Source organism: Micropterus dolomieu, linkage group LG23 (genome assembly GCF_021292245.1).
Source record: "Micropterus dolomieu isolate WLL.071019.BEF.003 ecotype Adirondacks linkage group LG23, ASM2129224v1, whole genome shotgun sequence".
In the NCBI taxonomy this organism is placed as follows: Eukaryota; Metazoa; Chordata; class Actinopteri; order Centrarchiformes; family Centrarchidae; genus Micropterus; species Micropterus dolomieu.
Window position 1 is genome coordinate 13,897,212 of NC_060172.1, and position 17,416 is coordinate 13,914,627.

The following is a 17,416-nucleotide window of genomic DNA, read 5'->3' on the forward strand; positions in this document are numbered from 1 at the left end:
TAGACAGGTGTGTGGCTTTCCTAATCAAGTCCAATCAGTATAATCAAACACAGCTGGACTCAAATGAAGGTGTAGAACCATCTCAAGGATGATCAGAAGAAATAGACAGCACCTGAGTTAAATATGAGTGTCACGGCAAAGGGTCTGAATACTTATGACCATGTGATATTTCAGTTTTTCTTTTTTAATAAATTTGCAAAAATTTCTACATTTCTGTTTTTTTCTGTCAAGATGGGGTGCTGAGTGTACATTACTGAGAAATAAAATGAACTTTTTTGATTTTTGGAAAATGGCTGCAATGAAACAAAGAGTGAAAAATTTAAAGGGGTCTGAATACTTTCCGTACCCACTGTATACTAGATGTATACATTCAGTCAGTCATGGATGACTAGTCAGACGTGGGTGGAGCACATATGAAGAAAAACAAACCCAATCTGTCAGGAGTTGCTCCTGGCTGAAATAATATCTCCAGCAATTGTAAAATTCACTCAACCTCACCATTATGTGATACAGGGATGCACACACTGGACAGCATGAAAATCTCTAAATCCCCTGGAGGCGTCAGCTGTTTAAATCACATTTTTAAAAGTGATGTTCAAGAGTAAATTGGATTTATGAAATGTAATTTACGAGAGCATAAAAATCGTTATTTTATACGATTTTATCTACCTCTTTTATGCAACAGTAGGTCTAATACTCACTGTTTTAAACAGTTGTCCCTAATATGTATCAGATGTGTGACGGAAAAGTAATTTCCCAAATTAGCACCTGGCAACTCCACATAATTTCCACTGCAAACTGAAGACCTATCAATCCTAGAATTTGATTCATTAAAGGTAATGTTGAATAAGTCTTTTTCATGTAACAACTTTTGTGGAGTAAATTGTTTGACATTTGTTGTAGCCCTTCGATGCACTGCACACTACTTTCTATAAACACAAAATCCAGCTGCATTTAAAAGGGGTCATCAAAAGAGATGGAAGAGCTCTATTTTACTTCAGGGGTGATCTGGAAATACTGTGTGCTTTGAAAAAGTTAACCATTAGCAATTCAGTGGAGGAAAACGGAGCTAGCACAGGAACCATAATTCTGATTTCTATTGAGAGGCCATAAATGTAGCAACAAAAAATAGCACATTTAAACCAACATTGTAGATGAATGTCCCCATCGTGAGAAGGAAAGTTGTTTTCCTTCAAGTGGCTGAAACTCAACCTTGAGGCATCAAAAGGTGCCAATGATGATGGCTAACCACAACATGAAGGCAATTTCCTGTGAGAGAGAGAGATCCTTGACTGGCTGAAATCACACATGCCGTCTGTTAGCAGCAAGCCTGCGTGGACACACGCATACATGGAGGCACCTCCGTATCAATCACAATCCAGCCAGAGTTTATAATAGAAAACAGAACAGCATGATAAATAATACAAGTCAAGCGTATACTGTTACTAATGATTTTTAGATTAGCCATTATGAGGAGCAAAAGTGCTGCGAGTCACTTAATTATTCTCTGTGGATGTCTGGGCCATTGTATCACAAACTACAAGTCAGCCAGCAAAATAAATTATACTGTTGGAGTGAGAAAGTTAGAAACACTCGTGTGTGTTCACTGCATATTCCAGTTATATGTTCCTGTGTGTGTCTGTGTGTGTCTGTGTTTGTGGCTTTGCGGCTTTGCAGAGAAAGATTTATGTGTAGGTGTCTTCATGCAATTAGGTAATGACATTTTGTCTGCCCGCATGTATGCGGGGAAGCCTTATATAATGTTGGAAAGGGGAAGGAAGTTCTTCTAACAATGCATGCTGAGCGTGTAGTGTCTATGAATTTATGAATTTTGAGAATTATTGTAAATTAGTTTTGTTTTCAGATTATATACATTATTCTGTGTGTGTGGTTTTGCTGAGTAGACTGATAAAGAGCTTGACGGAGCTCGCAGATGCTCTGTGGATTTGCTCATGGGTCTGTGAATAAGTGAATTGTTGTAAAGCGACTTACATTGATCATTCAGATTGCGTGTCTGTGGTTTCACAGGCAGGCTCGTATGTGTCGGTCTTCCGCCCTATGTGCCCTTTTGATTAATTGGGTGTCAGTGTGGCCCAGTGCAGAGAGTGTCCCATAACTGAAAGGTTACAGGTTTTGTCCCAGCTATAGCCAGAGAAGCAGTTGTCAATAGCTATGGGGTTGTCACTTATGGCATGCAATGTTTGTCCACACAAGCACATACACAAACACTCCTCTCACATAGCAGATGCATGTATATGGTTAGCTTGGGCTCAGGCTGAAGCCACTGTGGTGTTGAAGAAAGGTATTTAAAAAGTGGCCACTAAGGACAAATGTGTGCATTTATAAATCTACTTTATTCCTTACCATGAGGGTTGACTTTCATAAAGAATATTGCACTTTGAAGATGGTGTGGTTTGAATAGGGGCAAGATAAAGACTTTCTAAAACAACATGTCGGTTCATTTGTGTGTTTAGGAATTTATTTCGTCATTGGTAGTTTTGGTATATCTTTTATTTGATGTCCCTCCAGGAAATGTGTAACATTTCAGCATAGCGCAAGGTTGTTTGACAGGACCCAAGTGTTGAAACACACGCCATAAAAGTGATTCTCTCTTCAAAACTTTACAGACTAAAGTAAAATCAGTCACCGCTAACTTTTGACTAGGGATGCACCAAATGTTGGGCCACTGAAGTTAATCGGCCAAAAATGGCACATTCAGTGTTGGCCTAATAACTCAAAACACCGATTTAAATTTTACGGAACAATTACGTTGACATGTCTGCAGTGTGGAAGCATTTTAAAGTGTCCGAGAAAGACGCAAAACTCACTGTTTGCAGACTGTTCCACTGAATTGTCTCCTAGCACATCCCCTCCATCTCTGGCTGACTTCTTAAAAAAGGACTGACCTGCTTTGAGTGTTTCTGCCACTCGTTTCTGAGAAGGCAATTAAGCTAGCCGCACCTACATTTGGAGTGTACATATATTATGATAACTGAAACGGACCAGAGCGAGCGGACAGGCAGGTTAACGATTTTATCCTATCAGTGTTGCATTATGAGAGTCCTGACTGAAGAGAGGCTTGTATCTCGCGATTCGAGAACCACATACAACATTTATCATATTGGGTTGGATATGATGAATTTAGCGTGTGGATACACATGTGACAACATACGGTTTTCAAAATAAGGTGTCTTTACAGTATAGGGTTGGGCCGATAGACGATGCCACCGGCAATGGCTGACAGATGGTTGAGCAGGCATCGTGATTGTAAAACCCTGCCCCCCCGGCAAAAGAAAAATCTGAGTTTTTCACATAATACTGTCATGTGAAAGCAGGTTTTAATCACCACGAACATTATTATTATAAATTTTAAATATGCTTTGCACCTTAATTGGAATTCTCTTCTCCCCACACTCAGACACACAAGAGGCCTACACCTCAGGGAAACACACCGGTTTGCCCCACCTCTCTCTGTCTCCCCCCTCCACTTTCTCCATCAGCAGTAGGTTACGTTTTATAGTGTCGCCTAAAAGACACGGAACTTTTTTCCGTATTTTTCCACCCGCAATCTGTTATCACTGCAGCAGGTGAGCCGCTTGTGGGATTGTTAATGACGCAGCCTATCAAACAACCAAACCCAACATCTGCACCCTGTGTGTTCAGTGCTGCTTTACCTGGTCCCTGCTTGTAAAATTTCCATCGCGACTTGTAAAGTCATAGGCTACCAAGTTTTTAACCAACTGAAGTCTGTGTCAGGTAACACATGCACATAAGACGACCGCTATCCCCCCCACGCGCGTGCAACCCCGATGCCATTGTCCATCCCGATGTTTCAGTGTAGAAATCGTCCGATGGAAATTTTGTAGACATCGGCCAACCCTAATACAGTATAAGATAATTGGATTATATTCACAGAAAGTATAAAACATATTTCATGTGTACATTAAAAGTAAATGGACACATGTAATTTACTTTACTGGACCCTCTTGGGCTTTGGACCCACCCACCATAGTCTCTCCAAATCCTTTGGGAAACACTGAGTAGCATCCCTACCTTTGTCCTTTGGTGTCTAACAGCAGGTTAACAGTCTACCGGTAGGAATGTTGTTGGTTGCCTGCAACAGCTTCAGAATACTCCCTGCAGGCGCACCGACAGCACATGAGCAAAAGCCAACAGCTAAAAAGCTTTTTTCGTGCACTGTATGAACAGTTTCCCCCAGCCTTCATCCTTTTCTTATTAAGTGGTCCCACACACCGTTTTCTTCCTGCTGTAAGGGTGTTGTCGTCATGTTTTCTAGTACGGATGTGTGAAACCCAATTGTAGTATGTATAGTCCTCAGCTGTTCACATCTGTACAGAAGTATGATCTATGCTTTAGTGTCTTATTGTTATGCAGCGACATAAAAAAAGCTACAAGACTATTTCATAGGACATACAGTAGATACACAAAGAGTCAGAATTTTGTCGTTGGTTGCACTGCCTCCAAGACAGTAAATCCATCACATCAATGAACCGCTATCAGGCTTTTACCTCCTGATTCCAATTGAGTATCATGTCACTTTGATTTCATTTAGTGCCATTGTGAGTCATTTCTCACCTCCGTGAGCAATCTCACTCACATGCTGTTGTCAACTGATAATGAAGAGAGCAAAAACAATTAATGTCTTAATGCATGCGAGGGGAAATATTACAGTATATTCCACTGTATTCCTGTGGTAATGATGTGTGTTTTTGTGAGGCCAATGAAAAGATGGAAAGACACAAAGTGAAAGCAGCAGCAACAACAATAGGCAACAATAGGCAAAGGGGCATACAGAATGAAGTGAGAAAGAGAAGGTGCTTCTAGACACTGAGGAGAAGAGGGAGAGAAAGAAAGAAGACATTATTAAAAGTGTAATGTGATTGTATTGTTTACTTCTGTAGTCTTCTTTTGTTTCCTTCCACCACCGTACTCTGGGACCCCTGTGTCTGTCACTGCCAGGGGCCCAGGGACTCAGTGGTGGTGAGGACTATCTGTGTGTTTCTGCCTTTTCTATATGTTAATAAGAGTGTGTGTGTTTGAGGCTGTATTTATGTTTCTGCGTGTGTTTTTGTTTGTCACTATGTTTTAAGTATTTGTGTATTCATATGTACATGTACGATTGTGTGTGGTTATGTGTGTATCTTCCCTAGGCCCTCGATGCTGTACTTACAGTTCCGCCACAGAACAGTGACTGGAAATGATTTCGATTCTTTCCTCCCTTTTGTCTTTTAATATTTGAGTTGCGAGGGAATATAGAAATGATCATCATCTGACAACATTTGGGGAAATTAAATGCTTTTCTAATGCCCTGCCTTCAGACAATCCTCTTACTCATTTGCATTGTTATCCCAGATTTCCTTTTGAGGATCCTTATTACCTCCCAAACAGCTGAAAAACACTGACTTATAAAAATGACAAGGAATGTTAGATGAAAGCACTGAACAAAATTAGAGCTGAGAAGGGGATCTATTCTGTGCTGTCAGTTTTGAAGCCTTGCTAGCTACAAAGTTGCACAAATGAATATTAATAACAGCTATCGGGACAAATATAAATAATATAAATATGACCAAACACTTGAGATGGGTTGAAGCTGGGAAAAAAAAATTCTGTATGATGGAAGTGTTTATACAGATTTTTTACATACTGATTAGTTGCTTTTCAAAGCACCCAGTTGGCAATGGAGAGAAATTGTTTTACACATGTCACTGCATGCAAAGTAGGGCTGTATATTGTTCTATTTCATAATCCAAGATTATATTAATCTATATTTTAGGCATTTTTGAGAAATAATAAGACATAGATATATATCGTCTCTGTAGTTTTTGCAGTGTCCTTTTTATTATTGGTCTGGTGTCAGAACAGAAAAGACTTGAGTATGAGCTCAGTATTTGGTTCCTAATATTTTTCTCTTACTGGGTATGAACTAACCCATAAAAGTGACAAGGCTTTAGGAGATGCATTATCTTTTTTGAGCCGTTTTCTTTCTTTACTTTATTCAACATTAGTCTTTGTATAATAATGCTAAGAAACACCCATGACTTTGAAGGGTGACCCCATTGTATCCGTTTTGCCACACAAAAAATTACTGTACTGTACATGAAATTAGAAATGATTGCATTGTTCTATAGATAAACTAAACCATTGATTGATTGGGTTAATATGATTGTTAAAAAAAAAGGTAGCATTCCCCTTCACACTAGGTTCTACCACCATGTCCATAATTCAATTAAAAGCTATCTGGGATAACACAATAAAGTCAGTGAGATCGTTCCCATTATGGTCATTGTTGTCCATAATTAAACTCCCTATCTCCTGCCTCGCCTGTTCAAAGAGAGTTAAGGGCAAAAGAAGGCCATGGGAACTCCATAAAAATGCAAATCTCAGTCACCTGTTTAATGCAAATCACTGCAGAGGTCAACTTAAATCAGGTTTGATTTAAACTTCCGCATACAAAATCCACTCGTTTTTTTTTTTTTTACTTGTTATAGTTTGCCTTAAGAGAATAATGCTTTAATGTTGCATAGTTCGCGAACCCAGACAGTCCAAGGTTAAAAATCGTTCATTGATATGATATATGTATGTATTTTTTCATGATTCCACATGGTTAGGCCTACTTGATGATGTATGTATTAGGCTTCACATTTTAATGTGAAATTATACTACATTTTTGAATGTGGGATAAAATTAAATGTTTCAGATGAAATGATCTCATGTACAGTGTATATGTAAAAATAGTCCCAACTCAAAGGTCTACTTACTAGCTTTTTGGAACTCAAACTGCATCTCATGGTCAAAATGAACTTCATGCTAGACCAACAATCAACCAATGTCAATTGGCTACATGGTTTGCATTTCAATTAAGAGTAATTGGTACAAAATGAGGACATACAATAGATGGTTAATATTTATTTCTCTTTGTCATTTTCTTCCACCCTTGTCTTTTGGTCTTGACTCCTATATCCCAAACGCCCTCCTTCTCTTTCTGAGTCTAAAGTTTGGCTCCATGCTGACATGGCTGACTGTGTTCCCAGCTGTCCAGCAGGCCAGTCAGCCAGTTGGGCCGCCAGCCACTGATGGCCTCCTTTACCCGCAGTGGTAGCATCCAGCTCCATTTTCTTCGTGCCAGGTGGGTCCCAGTAGAGACCCAGAATGCTTGATGACTCACCACCACTTTCTCCCCATATTCTCCTCCTATCAGCCTTCCTTTTTTTTCAGCGTAATGGAGCTAATGTTCAGCCTTGTGGACAGCTAACGGGGAGGCTTGGGCCTTATGCAAACTTTATGATGGGAGACCGTTGTCTCTTCCACGTGCTGTAGAAATGATGTGTCGTTTGGTGCTGCACTTATTCTAACCCTGATTTCTGCTGAATTATTGATGATCAACAGGGTCAGAGTTTGCTTTTAGTGCTCCCCTGTGGGGCGTTGCAGGACTTTGCGCTGCATCTGCATTCATAATATCATCACCACCCAGACGGCACAGAACAGATTCTCAAAGCAGCCAAACATCCATGTTACGAAGTAATGGGCTTGTAAGTGTGAGCGTGCACATGTTTCTGTATTTAAGTTTTGCATGTATAGTTGATATTTTGATCAACTTTTTTTAGTTATCACCATATTCCATCTTTGTTAGTGAGAGCCAGTTATGTTTCATCTTCAGCTCCTGTGTTTCAGAACACTGAGCAAAGAAAGACTAATAGTAACAATACAGGTAATACGAAAGAACAGTTTACAATTTAAGTAATAGCAAAAATGCAAGCACAAACCAGCTTTTTTAACCTGCTCACAGCTGACAGCACGGCTAACATAGTTAATGTCATTGATTAAACGTTACACCATGCGTCATCTAACATTGTCATTCTGCAGTTTTATACTTTCTGTTTACTTTAATGGCCATGTATGAGTGATAAAATGGCTTAAACATTTCTTGCCCCACACTGATGTAAAAATACATTTGCCAGTGTTGAAAGAAATCCACGTCATAACCATTTTAAGTCAAGTACGCAAGAAAAAATACTTGGGCTGTCCCAGACTAAGGATTTACATACAGGGTGTCCGCGGGGTCTTAAAAAGTCTTAAAAAGTAATAAATAAATTTTGCGAAAATTAAGGCCATTAAAAAGTATTACAAAGTCTTAATCGCCATTTAACAAGCTATTAAATTTTGAAGATGTTTTTTTCAATGTGAAAATCCTGTTTGTCCAAAAAGTTTGATTGCTAAAAGTGTAGGTGAACGTATTTATTTATAATGCGTAGCCAGGCAGTGAGTAGCGACTATGTGATTCGTTTCTGTAACGTTAGGGGCAGGGAATTACCGAGCGCCTACTTCACTCTTAATCGCTCCAAATAATAGATCCGTGCGAACCGGAAAATTATCTAGTACAACCGACCGTATCTCCCACCCCGCCGGACCCGCAATACTAATTGTCTAAAACATAGTTGGAGTGGCGATCAGGAATAAGCTGGCTATTTAGCTAAATTGGTGCCTTTTATTGAAACACATTCAACTTTTCATAAACTTTTCTTCCTCCAGTTTGTGCCTGTGGTCCACCGCCTACACTACTTATGTTATTCATCACTCAGTTTATTCTCTTCAGCTTTCCCTCCTGGCCTATTTGAATTTTGTTGTATTGATCAAGTGGTGGATGAAAGTTCTCACACATATCATTGCAGGCAAGTTCACATTATGTAGTTTAAACCAACTAAAACACAAAATTACACTGTGGTTCACATGATTTTCTGTAATGCTGCGTACATAAACGTCATAGCTTATGTAAGACCGTTGCTTTTCGTGGGAAATCTGACCAGTCCTTCACATAGAAAACTGTTTGCCCATACAGGCTGTTATAGGCAAATGAGAAAGTTGGTGAATGCCTCAATTTTTAGGTGGTGTTGCAACAACTGCATGCACATCATCATTTATTGAAAGTTTTTATTCTTTTTACATGTTTATTTACAGCATTAAACGTTGAAATGTATATTGTAATAGGCTGTATATTAAGTTATTGGGAGAAAATTGGTAGTTCTATGTAAAATCAGACGTTGAGCACCCCCATATAGCCAAAATGGCATGATCCTTGTTTCACTGCGATGCTTCGACTGTGAGATTGTCAGTCGAATCAGGCTCCGCCCATCAAATCTTCGACTATTCGGGGTCAGCCCTAAAAAAAAAACAAAAAAAAACAAAAATAAAAACAAAAATAATACTGATCCTCCAGTTCAGGCAAATGGTTGATGTACAGTGATTAAATTCATGTCACAGCAATCCTTTCAAATCTGAAGTCCATTTTCTGATCCGGTATCTGACAAATAGTTTTGATGATGATAATAATAATATCATCATAAAAGAGCAGACACATGGAAATTATGCCACTGTTATCATTATTCTAATGTGCTTTTTCAGGCTTATGATTGAGTAAAATATTGAGACATGTTTTTGATATTTACTTTGGATAAATTCATTTTTATTTTAATGAGTAATAAAAAATAATCTTAGAATAATCAATAAATTTGTCCTTAGATTAATTAATTGAAAAATGATTGTTGGATTAATCGATTTAAAAAATAATGGTTAGGTGCAGCACTACCTGACAGACACTGTCAGCCTTCCATGCACCTTCCACTAATACATATAAACAATTAATCAAAAGGTTGTGTCCCAGTGTTAGAGAAAATTAATTGATTTAGACAGCTGTGTCTAATTGGCATAAAGATACATTTTTGAAGCAGCTGTCTAAATCAGTTAATTTTCCATGTTACTTTTGTTCAAGTCCAAGCTAAAGTGCAGTAGCTTCAGTATTGACAAAACTTGCTTTTTAAGTCTTTTGTTTGTATTTTTTTTTTTAGTCAGCCTAATTTACATCTTAAATATCAGACACAGTGATATCATAATCTTTAGTAACAAATCTGTTAGTAAAACAACAGGGGCATGGCAGTAACTTTGTCTGACAGACCTATGCAGAACGTGAAATCCTCCCCTGCCCTCTTAAGTTCACTGCTTTCTGGCAATATAAATTGCCGTAACAATAACTTACTGTAACAAGACTTCTTATTGGGGTGTGTGCCTCTTAAAGTTTGTTTGGTTGTATTTAAGGTGATTTTAAGGTCCTTTAATACTTTTACTGTGTTGTTGGTGTTTAAAGTAATTTTTAAGTTTATCTGCTACAAATCATTTGCCATCTTGGACTCATTCATAATAAACTAAGCTGAACTGAAGGTGACATTTTCACTTAATGAAACGTTTAGTCCTCAGTTTATATCATTTAAGTCCGACTCATAGTAGAGGACATGCAGTTTTAACATTGATCTTGAATTAAAGTTTTAATTGACTGTTTTTCCAAAACAGTTTGTAGATTGATTTGACCTTGAGAATGCAAGCTAACTTCTCAGGCTTCTCAGATTATTTGTGTAGGCGTAGATTCATGTCGTCTTCCATTTCCTACAAAGTTTTACACAGTTTGATGAGTTCACACAAGTGTATATTATTGCCTTGATGCCAACAATATTTACTTTTTTAATACCAACACTGATAAAGTTAGATCCATATAGCATTTGTTATTTATGGATTTTTCATTTTAACAGGAAAATCACATTCAGAAGCAAACTCGGGTCTTTTACAAGCAGTCCTGTTTTTGTTGAGCATGCACAGAACACCGCAAAAACAAGAAAGCATTCACACAAAAGATGCATCAAGAGAGTGTGCATGAATATTAGATAAATACACTCCATTACACTTTTATTTCCTTGCATGACAGTGAGGGATGTCTTCTCTTTCTGGTTCTTCTGTCTGTGATTGTGGTTCTTTATGTGTGTGTCCTCGTGTGTTCCTGAGTACAGAGTAATTTTCTCCATGGCTCTCCCTCATAAGATATTTACATGGCCATCTATTATGGATTGTGATCTGATTGAAGCTGAGTGTTCCCATCATGCCCCCTCTGTGAACTCACCACATGAGCACCAGGACCAGAAACTAGATTAACCCTCATTTCGATCTCCAAAGCAAACTGGAGCATGTGTAAAGACTGTGGTGTTTCGTACTTTCTTTTAAACTTCTAGGGTTGTTTTGTGCATCCTTTGTTGTGTTTGACATTTTCTCCATTGGTGAATATGAGTTAAATGTCTAAATATGAGTTAAACAACTAAAACAATCTCAAAACAACTATTGTATCCTTTATTGTACAGCACAGAATTCATGAGCTCACTCATGCGCTTGTGTGCACGCTTTTAAGTCAGCACAAACAATGCCTTTGGCATTTCCAAGTCATGTGGCGTTTGCTGCTTGTGCTAACCGTATTCCCTCACTCAAATTTAACTACTAAATCTAAATTAAATTTGGATTGACAGAATACCCAGATCTTCTGGCAAAAAGCATATTTCTGGCCTCATGTAAACACACTGGCGGCTCCCACAAGCCCTAAATCCCTAATCCTCAGCACATTGGGCCAAAGCCACCTCTGTCTCTGTTCACCTCTCTCTTTCCTTCTCTTTTGTCTTTGCCTCTCTTGCTCTCAAACTCTCTTGTCCCCACTCACTGTCTCTTTCTGTCCAGACATTATGCCTCAAACTCACAAACATGGTCAAAACAGCCCCACAAATACACACTGACCGCTCAGTGGTTGTCCCTCAGATGCCTGCATTCATTTCACCAGCTGCCCTCCAGTCACCCCTCCCTGTTGATTTCCCCTGCTCTCTCTCCATCCTTTCTCTTTTTGTTCTCTCCCTCCTCCTCTATGTTCCTTTCATATCTCACACGTCCATTCTTCCTGTCTGTCACCTTCTAGTCTTATCTTTTTCTCTCTCCATCCTCAATTCTTTGTATCTTACTCTTCCCACGGCTTTGTAATTCATCCCGTCCACCCCACTGCCTCTGATTTTCACCCCCACCTCTCACCTGTGTTTCTCTTCTTACACCCGAGCCCTCTCTCATCTCTGTGTCCTCCTCGTCCCCGTTCATTTAAGTTGCTTCTTCTCTTTTTTGTAATATGGCAACTTCAACATTGCGTTGTCTTTAGAAGTCACATCAGGTGACAATGTGCCATCTGGAAGTACTAGACTCTGATGATAGTACAATTTTAATAATCTTGAAGCTATTATACCTAATAAATATTATATTTGATTTTATATGTAATCTCAGTGTTCAGGTTGTTTAGTTGAATACACAAACTTGAAGTTATAAACTGATATACCGTAAAGCAGGGGTCAGATATTAGTTTTTCCAAGCAGTGTCGGAGGCCAACATTGTACAATGAAACACAGGCCTATAAGTCTTCAATGTCTATTTCTTTTGATTCATTTAGGAATAAAATTAAATGATCCTCTCATAGTGCTGCAGTATTAGATGTTACGAGGTCATTTTTGGGTTTCACATTAAGTATTTATATTATCTACAGATGACTTGAAAAATCATTAAAAATTTGCTTGAGGAAGTCTTTCAGTAATTTGAGTAAACTTTCAGATGCAGGGCCTAGAAGTATGCACTTTATTTATAAGTCATACGTTTGTGTGAGTTGAAAACAGGTGCCGCAAAGATGTGACGACTTGCATTGAAAGTGTAAAATGTAACAATGTAATGTAAAGCAGTTTGAAGTGCAGGGTGCTAACTAGATAGCACTAGTTTGCACAATTCTCTACGCATATGTTATAACAGTTGACAGTGTGTTATTCAGCATCTCATTCCAGATCTACATCAAAATACACACAGTGATCAGACAGTTATTGGTTATTATGCTTTTGTTTTATTCAGGTGCAGTAATCATTAGAAAACTGAGCTAATGTGTCAGATACCCCCATCAACCAATCCTTTAATCAAAAATCTGATCTGCACTTGCAAAATCACATTTGATTAAAATCTGTCAATGTCTGAGATACCCAAGGAACAAAGAACTAAATTATGAACAGTAGTAGACAAGACACATGTCACTTAATTTAGGAAATAAAATGCTGAACTGACAAAAAATTGACCCAACCCAGTTCATGCACCAGGGAATTAGGCTACTGGCCCGAATCCATCAAGGTCAAGAGGTCACTTTTCTCTATTGAACTCCCCTTCCACCTTCTTTTTTCCCTCTTCTCTACTTGTTTTGCCTCGGGCCCCTCATCTCTTCCCTCTCCTCCCACCTCCCTTCCTTTGTTTGCGGTCTCTTTCTTCCTCCTGTGCTATCCTGTCTCCCCTTTTACTTCTGGAGTAATGACAGCCAGCCGTCAACACTGCACCGGCTGTCCTGACCACTGAGCAGACCCGACAGCTGCACTGATGAGATCGCTCACTGAACGTTTCTCTCTGGGCAGAGCTCGGTCAGAGCTATTTTAGATGGTGGTTGTTCAGTTTTATTTATTCATTAGCTTCCCTTTTTTGTCGTGGTTGTGTCTGGTGTGTTTGTTATGCGAGCTTATTCATGTGTGCGTGCCTGACTCCTCCTTGGCTTTTTTTTCACCTGATGATTTCAATCCAAATAGAAAAATATATATCTGACTATTTTTATACATGATGCCTCTCAGGTACCTTGAGGCAAATCATCATTTAAACATTAAACCTGTCAGTTATATAAGGGGGAAAAGGTGTTAATGTATTATTCAGTACTTCTAATTCTGGACTGTTCGTTTGTGGCTCTGTCTTTAACTGTATAGTTCAGCATTGTCTATATCAGGTGTCAGTTAAGGTTATTGCTGGTCACAAACATGACTGTTCAGTTGAACCATCAGGTGTGAATTGAATATTGCTGTCATAGCAGTCTTCTTTCTACAGGATCTTGTATTTGGGATAATTTGCCATACAGACACTTATACACATTATTTTTATAAAAGCACAGGATAGTGCTGAACCATGGGATCTAGACTATTACTTAAAAGGGTTTTATAAATGATGTATCTGTTGTTAATAATTTGGCTTTGGTTTACTAGTCTGGTTCCATGAATCAGTGAGTTATTCCTTAACAAACATCATGATTCAGTTAGCAGAAGCCAGTGCCCTCTCCCGGGGCTGTTGAAAGGCTCGTGGAACCCTGCTTTTAAAACTGAGAACTGTGTGGCAAATTTTTGTTCAGCTTTTAGCACTCTGGGTCATAGTGTGATCATGAGCAGGAAATCTGCTGAAACACAGGTGCTAATAAAGTCCAGGAGTTTCTAACTGAATTAAAATTAAATAATTTATTATTGAGGTGAAAAGGTGCCACAGTCACATTTAAAGAGGTTACTTCCCCAAACAAAGACACAAAGGAGGGAAGAGTATTAAGTAAGCTGATCTACAGGACAAACAGATCTGAAAGCAGCACACAATGACTGTGAGCTGCACTGACTTATATTCTGGTAGAGTTAGGATGTAGAGTTTGAATTGTCACCTGCTACTTGAATTTTGTGTTTTTCTTTACATAAATAAAAACATTTTCACCATAAACTGGTGCAGAACAAAATTATCAGGATGCAGGAATTAAAATGTTTAATCCTCAAAATTTTTATATAATTCAGCACTAAAGATATCTTAAAAATAGTGTTAAAATCTTGTCTTGTCTCGTGGGTTAAGTGTCTTGTCACATCCCTATTGGAATTCCTTTACTGTATTACAATGTTGCTGTACTGCAAAACTGTATCTGTAAACCTCAATGACATAACACCAGCAACTTGATGAACTGTTTGTTTCTACTGCAAACTCATTTGCTGAAAAATAAATAAGAGATTACAGCAGTTGGCAGTTGTAGTTGGAGATATATTCATTGTACATTTATGCAAGCACAATAGCATAAAAAACTCAAGAGAGGATTTACTGCATATCTATCTGCAGACATTTCTCACACAGTAATACAGCATGAATATATCCTCGTCTCCTTCAACAGGTGTGTAAGTGCAAAGCTCAGGCTGTGGTGAAGGAAAAAACTCCATTCACAAAGGACTAATATTACGTGGGGGACACCAAGTGATTTGTAATAATAGCACAGATCAACTGGGAATTTAAGCTTGTGTGAATCTTCCCTGTCTGCCAAGCCAGAAGTCCCCTTGATAAGACTAATCTTATGCAAATGGTGATATTTTTCAGCCACAGTTTCTTAAGTTACTTATCTTGAAGATGTGAAATTTATTTCTCCCTGAAAACAGCTTTAGTGCAAACTCCCAGCCCAGTGCCCCTGGGGAAATATTCATATTGGTAGTTCTACAGTTCATGATTTATGTCCGATACGAACTATCATGCCAACATAGGAAATTGTATATTTATGTAACTGAGAATATAAAACAGGGCAAAATATTCCAGCAGCGTATGGTGTGCGTCAAAACAGCAGCCCTTAATGTTTCCCATGTAAGACTGCACATTGGCAGTAGTGACACGTGTCATTGCAAGTTGATGTGCTGCACTGCAGTCAGAATATGCCACGGTCCTAATCTAGATTATTTTAGTCTTTTTTGAGTTTCTTGGACAGTCAGTGTAGATACACAGGGAATGTGGGAAGAGAGATGGGTATGACATGCAACAGTTTCTCCAGTGGGTTCCGCCTTAAAGAGTCTCCAGGTCAGGGTGATAGAGCATGTAGTGTATTCTACTTTGACAGCTGTATCTGACCAAAATGATTGCTTTAAAATTATTGAACCACAATAATATGTTTCTAACCTGATCCAAGTAGTTGTGTTTATCTTACATTAACCCTACTGTGCAGCTATTGTAGAAATATTTAGAGTACAAACCTTTTCTCAAACATCAGTGTAATCTGGTCTTTTGCAGAATCCTCCAATACCTGCATTGTGTTTGACAACTGTGGTTTGATTTGATGAGTGCACACTGCACAACTGTAATATCTCGAGTTTTATGCTGATTATTACATCAAATTTCATCATCCCTCTCTTTTGTAATCGTCATTGCCAGACTACAAGAAGTAAAGTCACTTCTAAGACGCCTACACTGTCGATGGAGCTGACATACAGCAGTGAATTTCATGTGCATGTAGTCCATCATAACCTAAACTGTCTTTTTGAAGCTTATTGCAGCCTGATAACCAGTGGATTATTTAATCCAACAAAAGAGTCCATTTTCAATAACATAGATTAGGTTGCACCAACACACAACTAAAACAGCGTTTTATATAAGCAAAAACACATCAATGAGCCACACTGTTGCACTGGCTAAGGATTTTTTTTTTTTAACGTTGATTCCACATACTCTGTCCTTCTGCTGTAAATACTCTCTAACACTAGTTTGTTAAACTACAGCGCTGTTTGAGGAAATTGCAGATACTGCTGTATATTTGTGACCTGTTTTTAATCGTCTTCAGTAGGAGGTAAGTGCCACAGACAGAGTAGGCAGGTTGTAAAAGACACTGTTGGCTTTGGTCTTATCGTTGGGATTTTTTACTGTAAACACAGAATAACACCAGCCTTATCCATTAAACAAAACACTGTATTAGTATTTTTACTATTTATAAGTGCTCTGCAACTTTGTGTGTCCCATTTGTAGTGGAAAGTCAGGGTAAAATGAAGAATATATAATCAGACAATTATAAACCCAATAATTACATCTTCAATACACAACAGAACCATGTACTGCGCTGCAGTCTTTTTTTTTTTTTTTTTTGACACTGAGTAAAGATAATCATTTTTCTTTATCTGATGATTCAGTTCTGTTTCATAAGAATATTGTTGTGGCCAGTAATATTTTGCCCCTCTAAATTGACACAAAGGATTTAATTCACAACACTATATCTGTGAATTGAGCATTAAGCAGCCAAAGGCCACCTCAACAGAGGAAGCTTTTACAAGCCGTGTGTGTCGACGTAGCCTCTTGATCTTCTCTCTCTCACCTTTGCGCCTCACCTCTGCGCCCCTGCGCCCTGCGGGGGCTATTAGTCATCTTGGCTGTGGGAGCAAGGCCATCGGGGGCACCTGGTCTCTGTTCTCCTGGAGCCCTGCACGGATGGGGGTGCAGGTGTGGTGTCAGCAGAAATACAGTATCTACTGTAGAGAGATGTATAAATGGAGAGATAAATAGCAAGAGGTGAGAGCAAGACGACGCTGAAGATGGATTGAAGGGATTAAGATGTTGTTGATAATAAACAGGGATGGAGTGTAGTGGGACCATAACAAGGGAGGGCTTTACAGCTATGGAAAAACTGTATGCACAAAGTATTTACCACTCATTTTCACACACACACACACACACACACACACACACACACACACACACACACACACACACACACACACACACACACACACACACACACACACACACACACACAAAAAATTTATTTTAAGCCATGATAACTGAGATCATATGGCTCCAAAGACTCATGTATAGGACAAGGATTTTGTTTTTCTTCAACACTTTCCATTTGTACACTACGGGATCTTGAGATGTGAAGGGATTTATTTTTAAATTATTTTCCCCACACTCACATGCTTTCTCAAACCTACTGCAGAAA

At 38.7% G+C, this 17,416-nt stretch overlaps 1 protein-coding gene across 1 annotated transcript in view; it reads left to right on the forward strand.

Annotated features, from left to right (window-relative positions):
- fstl4 (follistatin-like 4) overlaps positions 1-17,416 on the forward strand; it is a 247,835-nt gene that overhangs the window by 60,284 nt on the left and 170,135 nt on the right. The gene's annotated exons all lie outside the window — the stretch shown is intronic.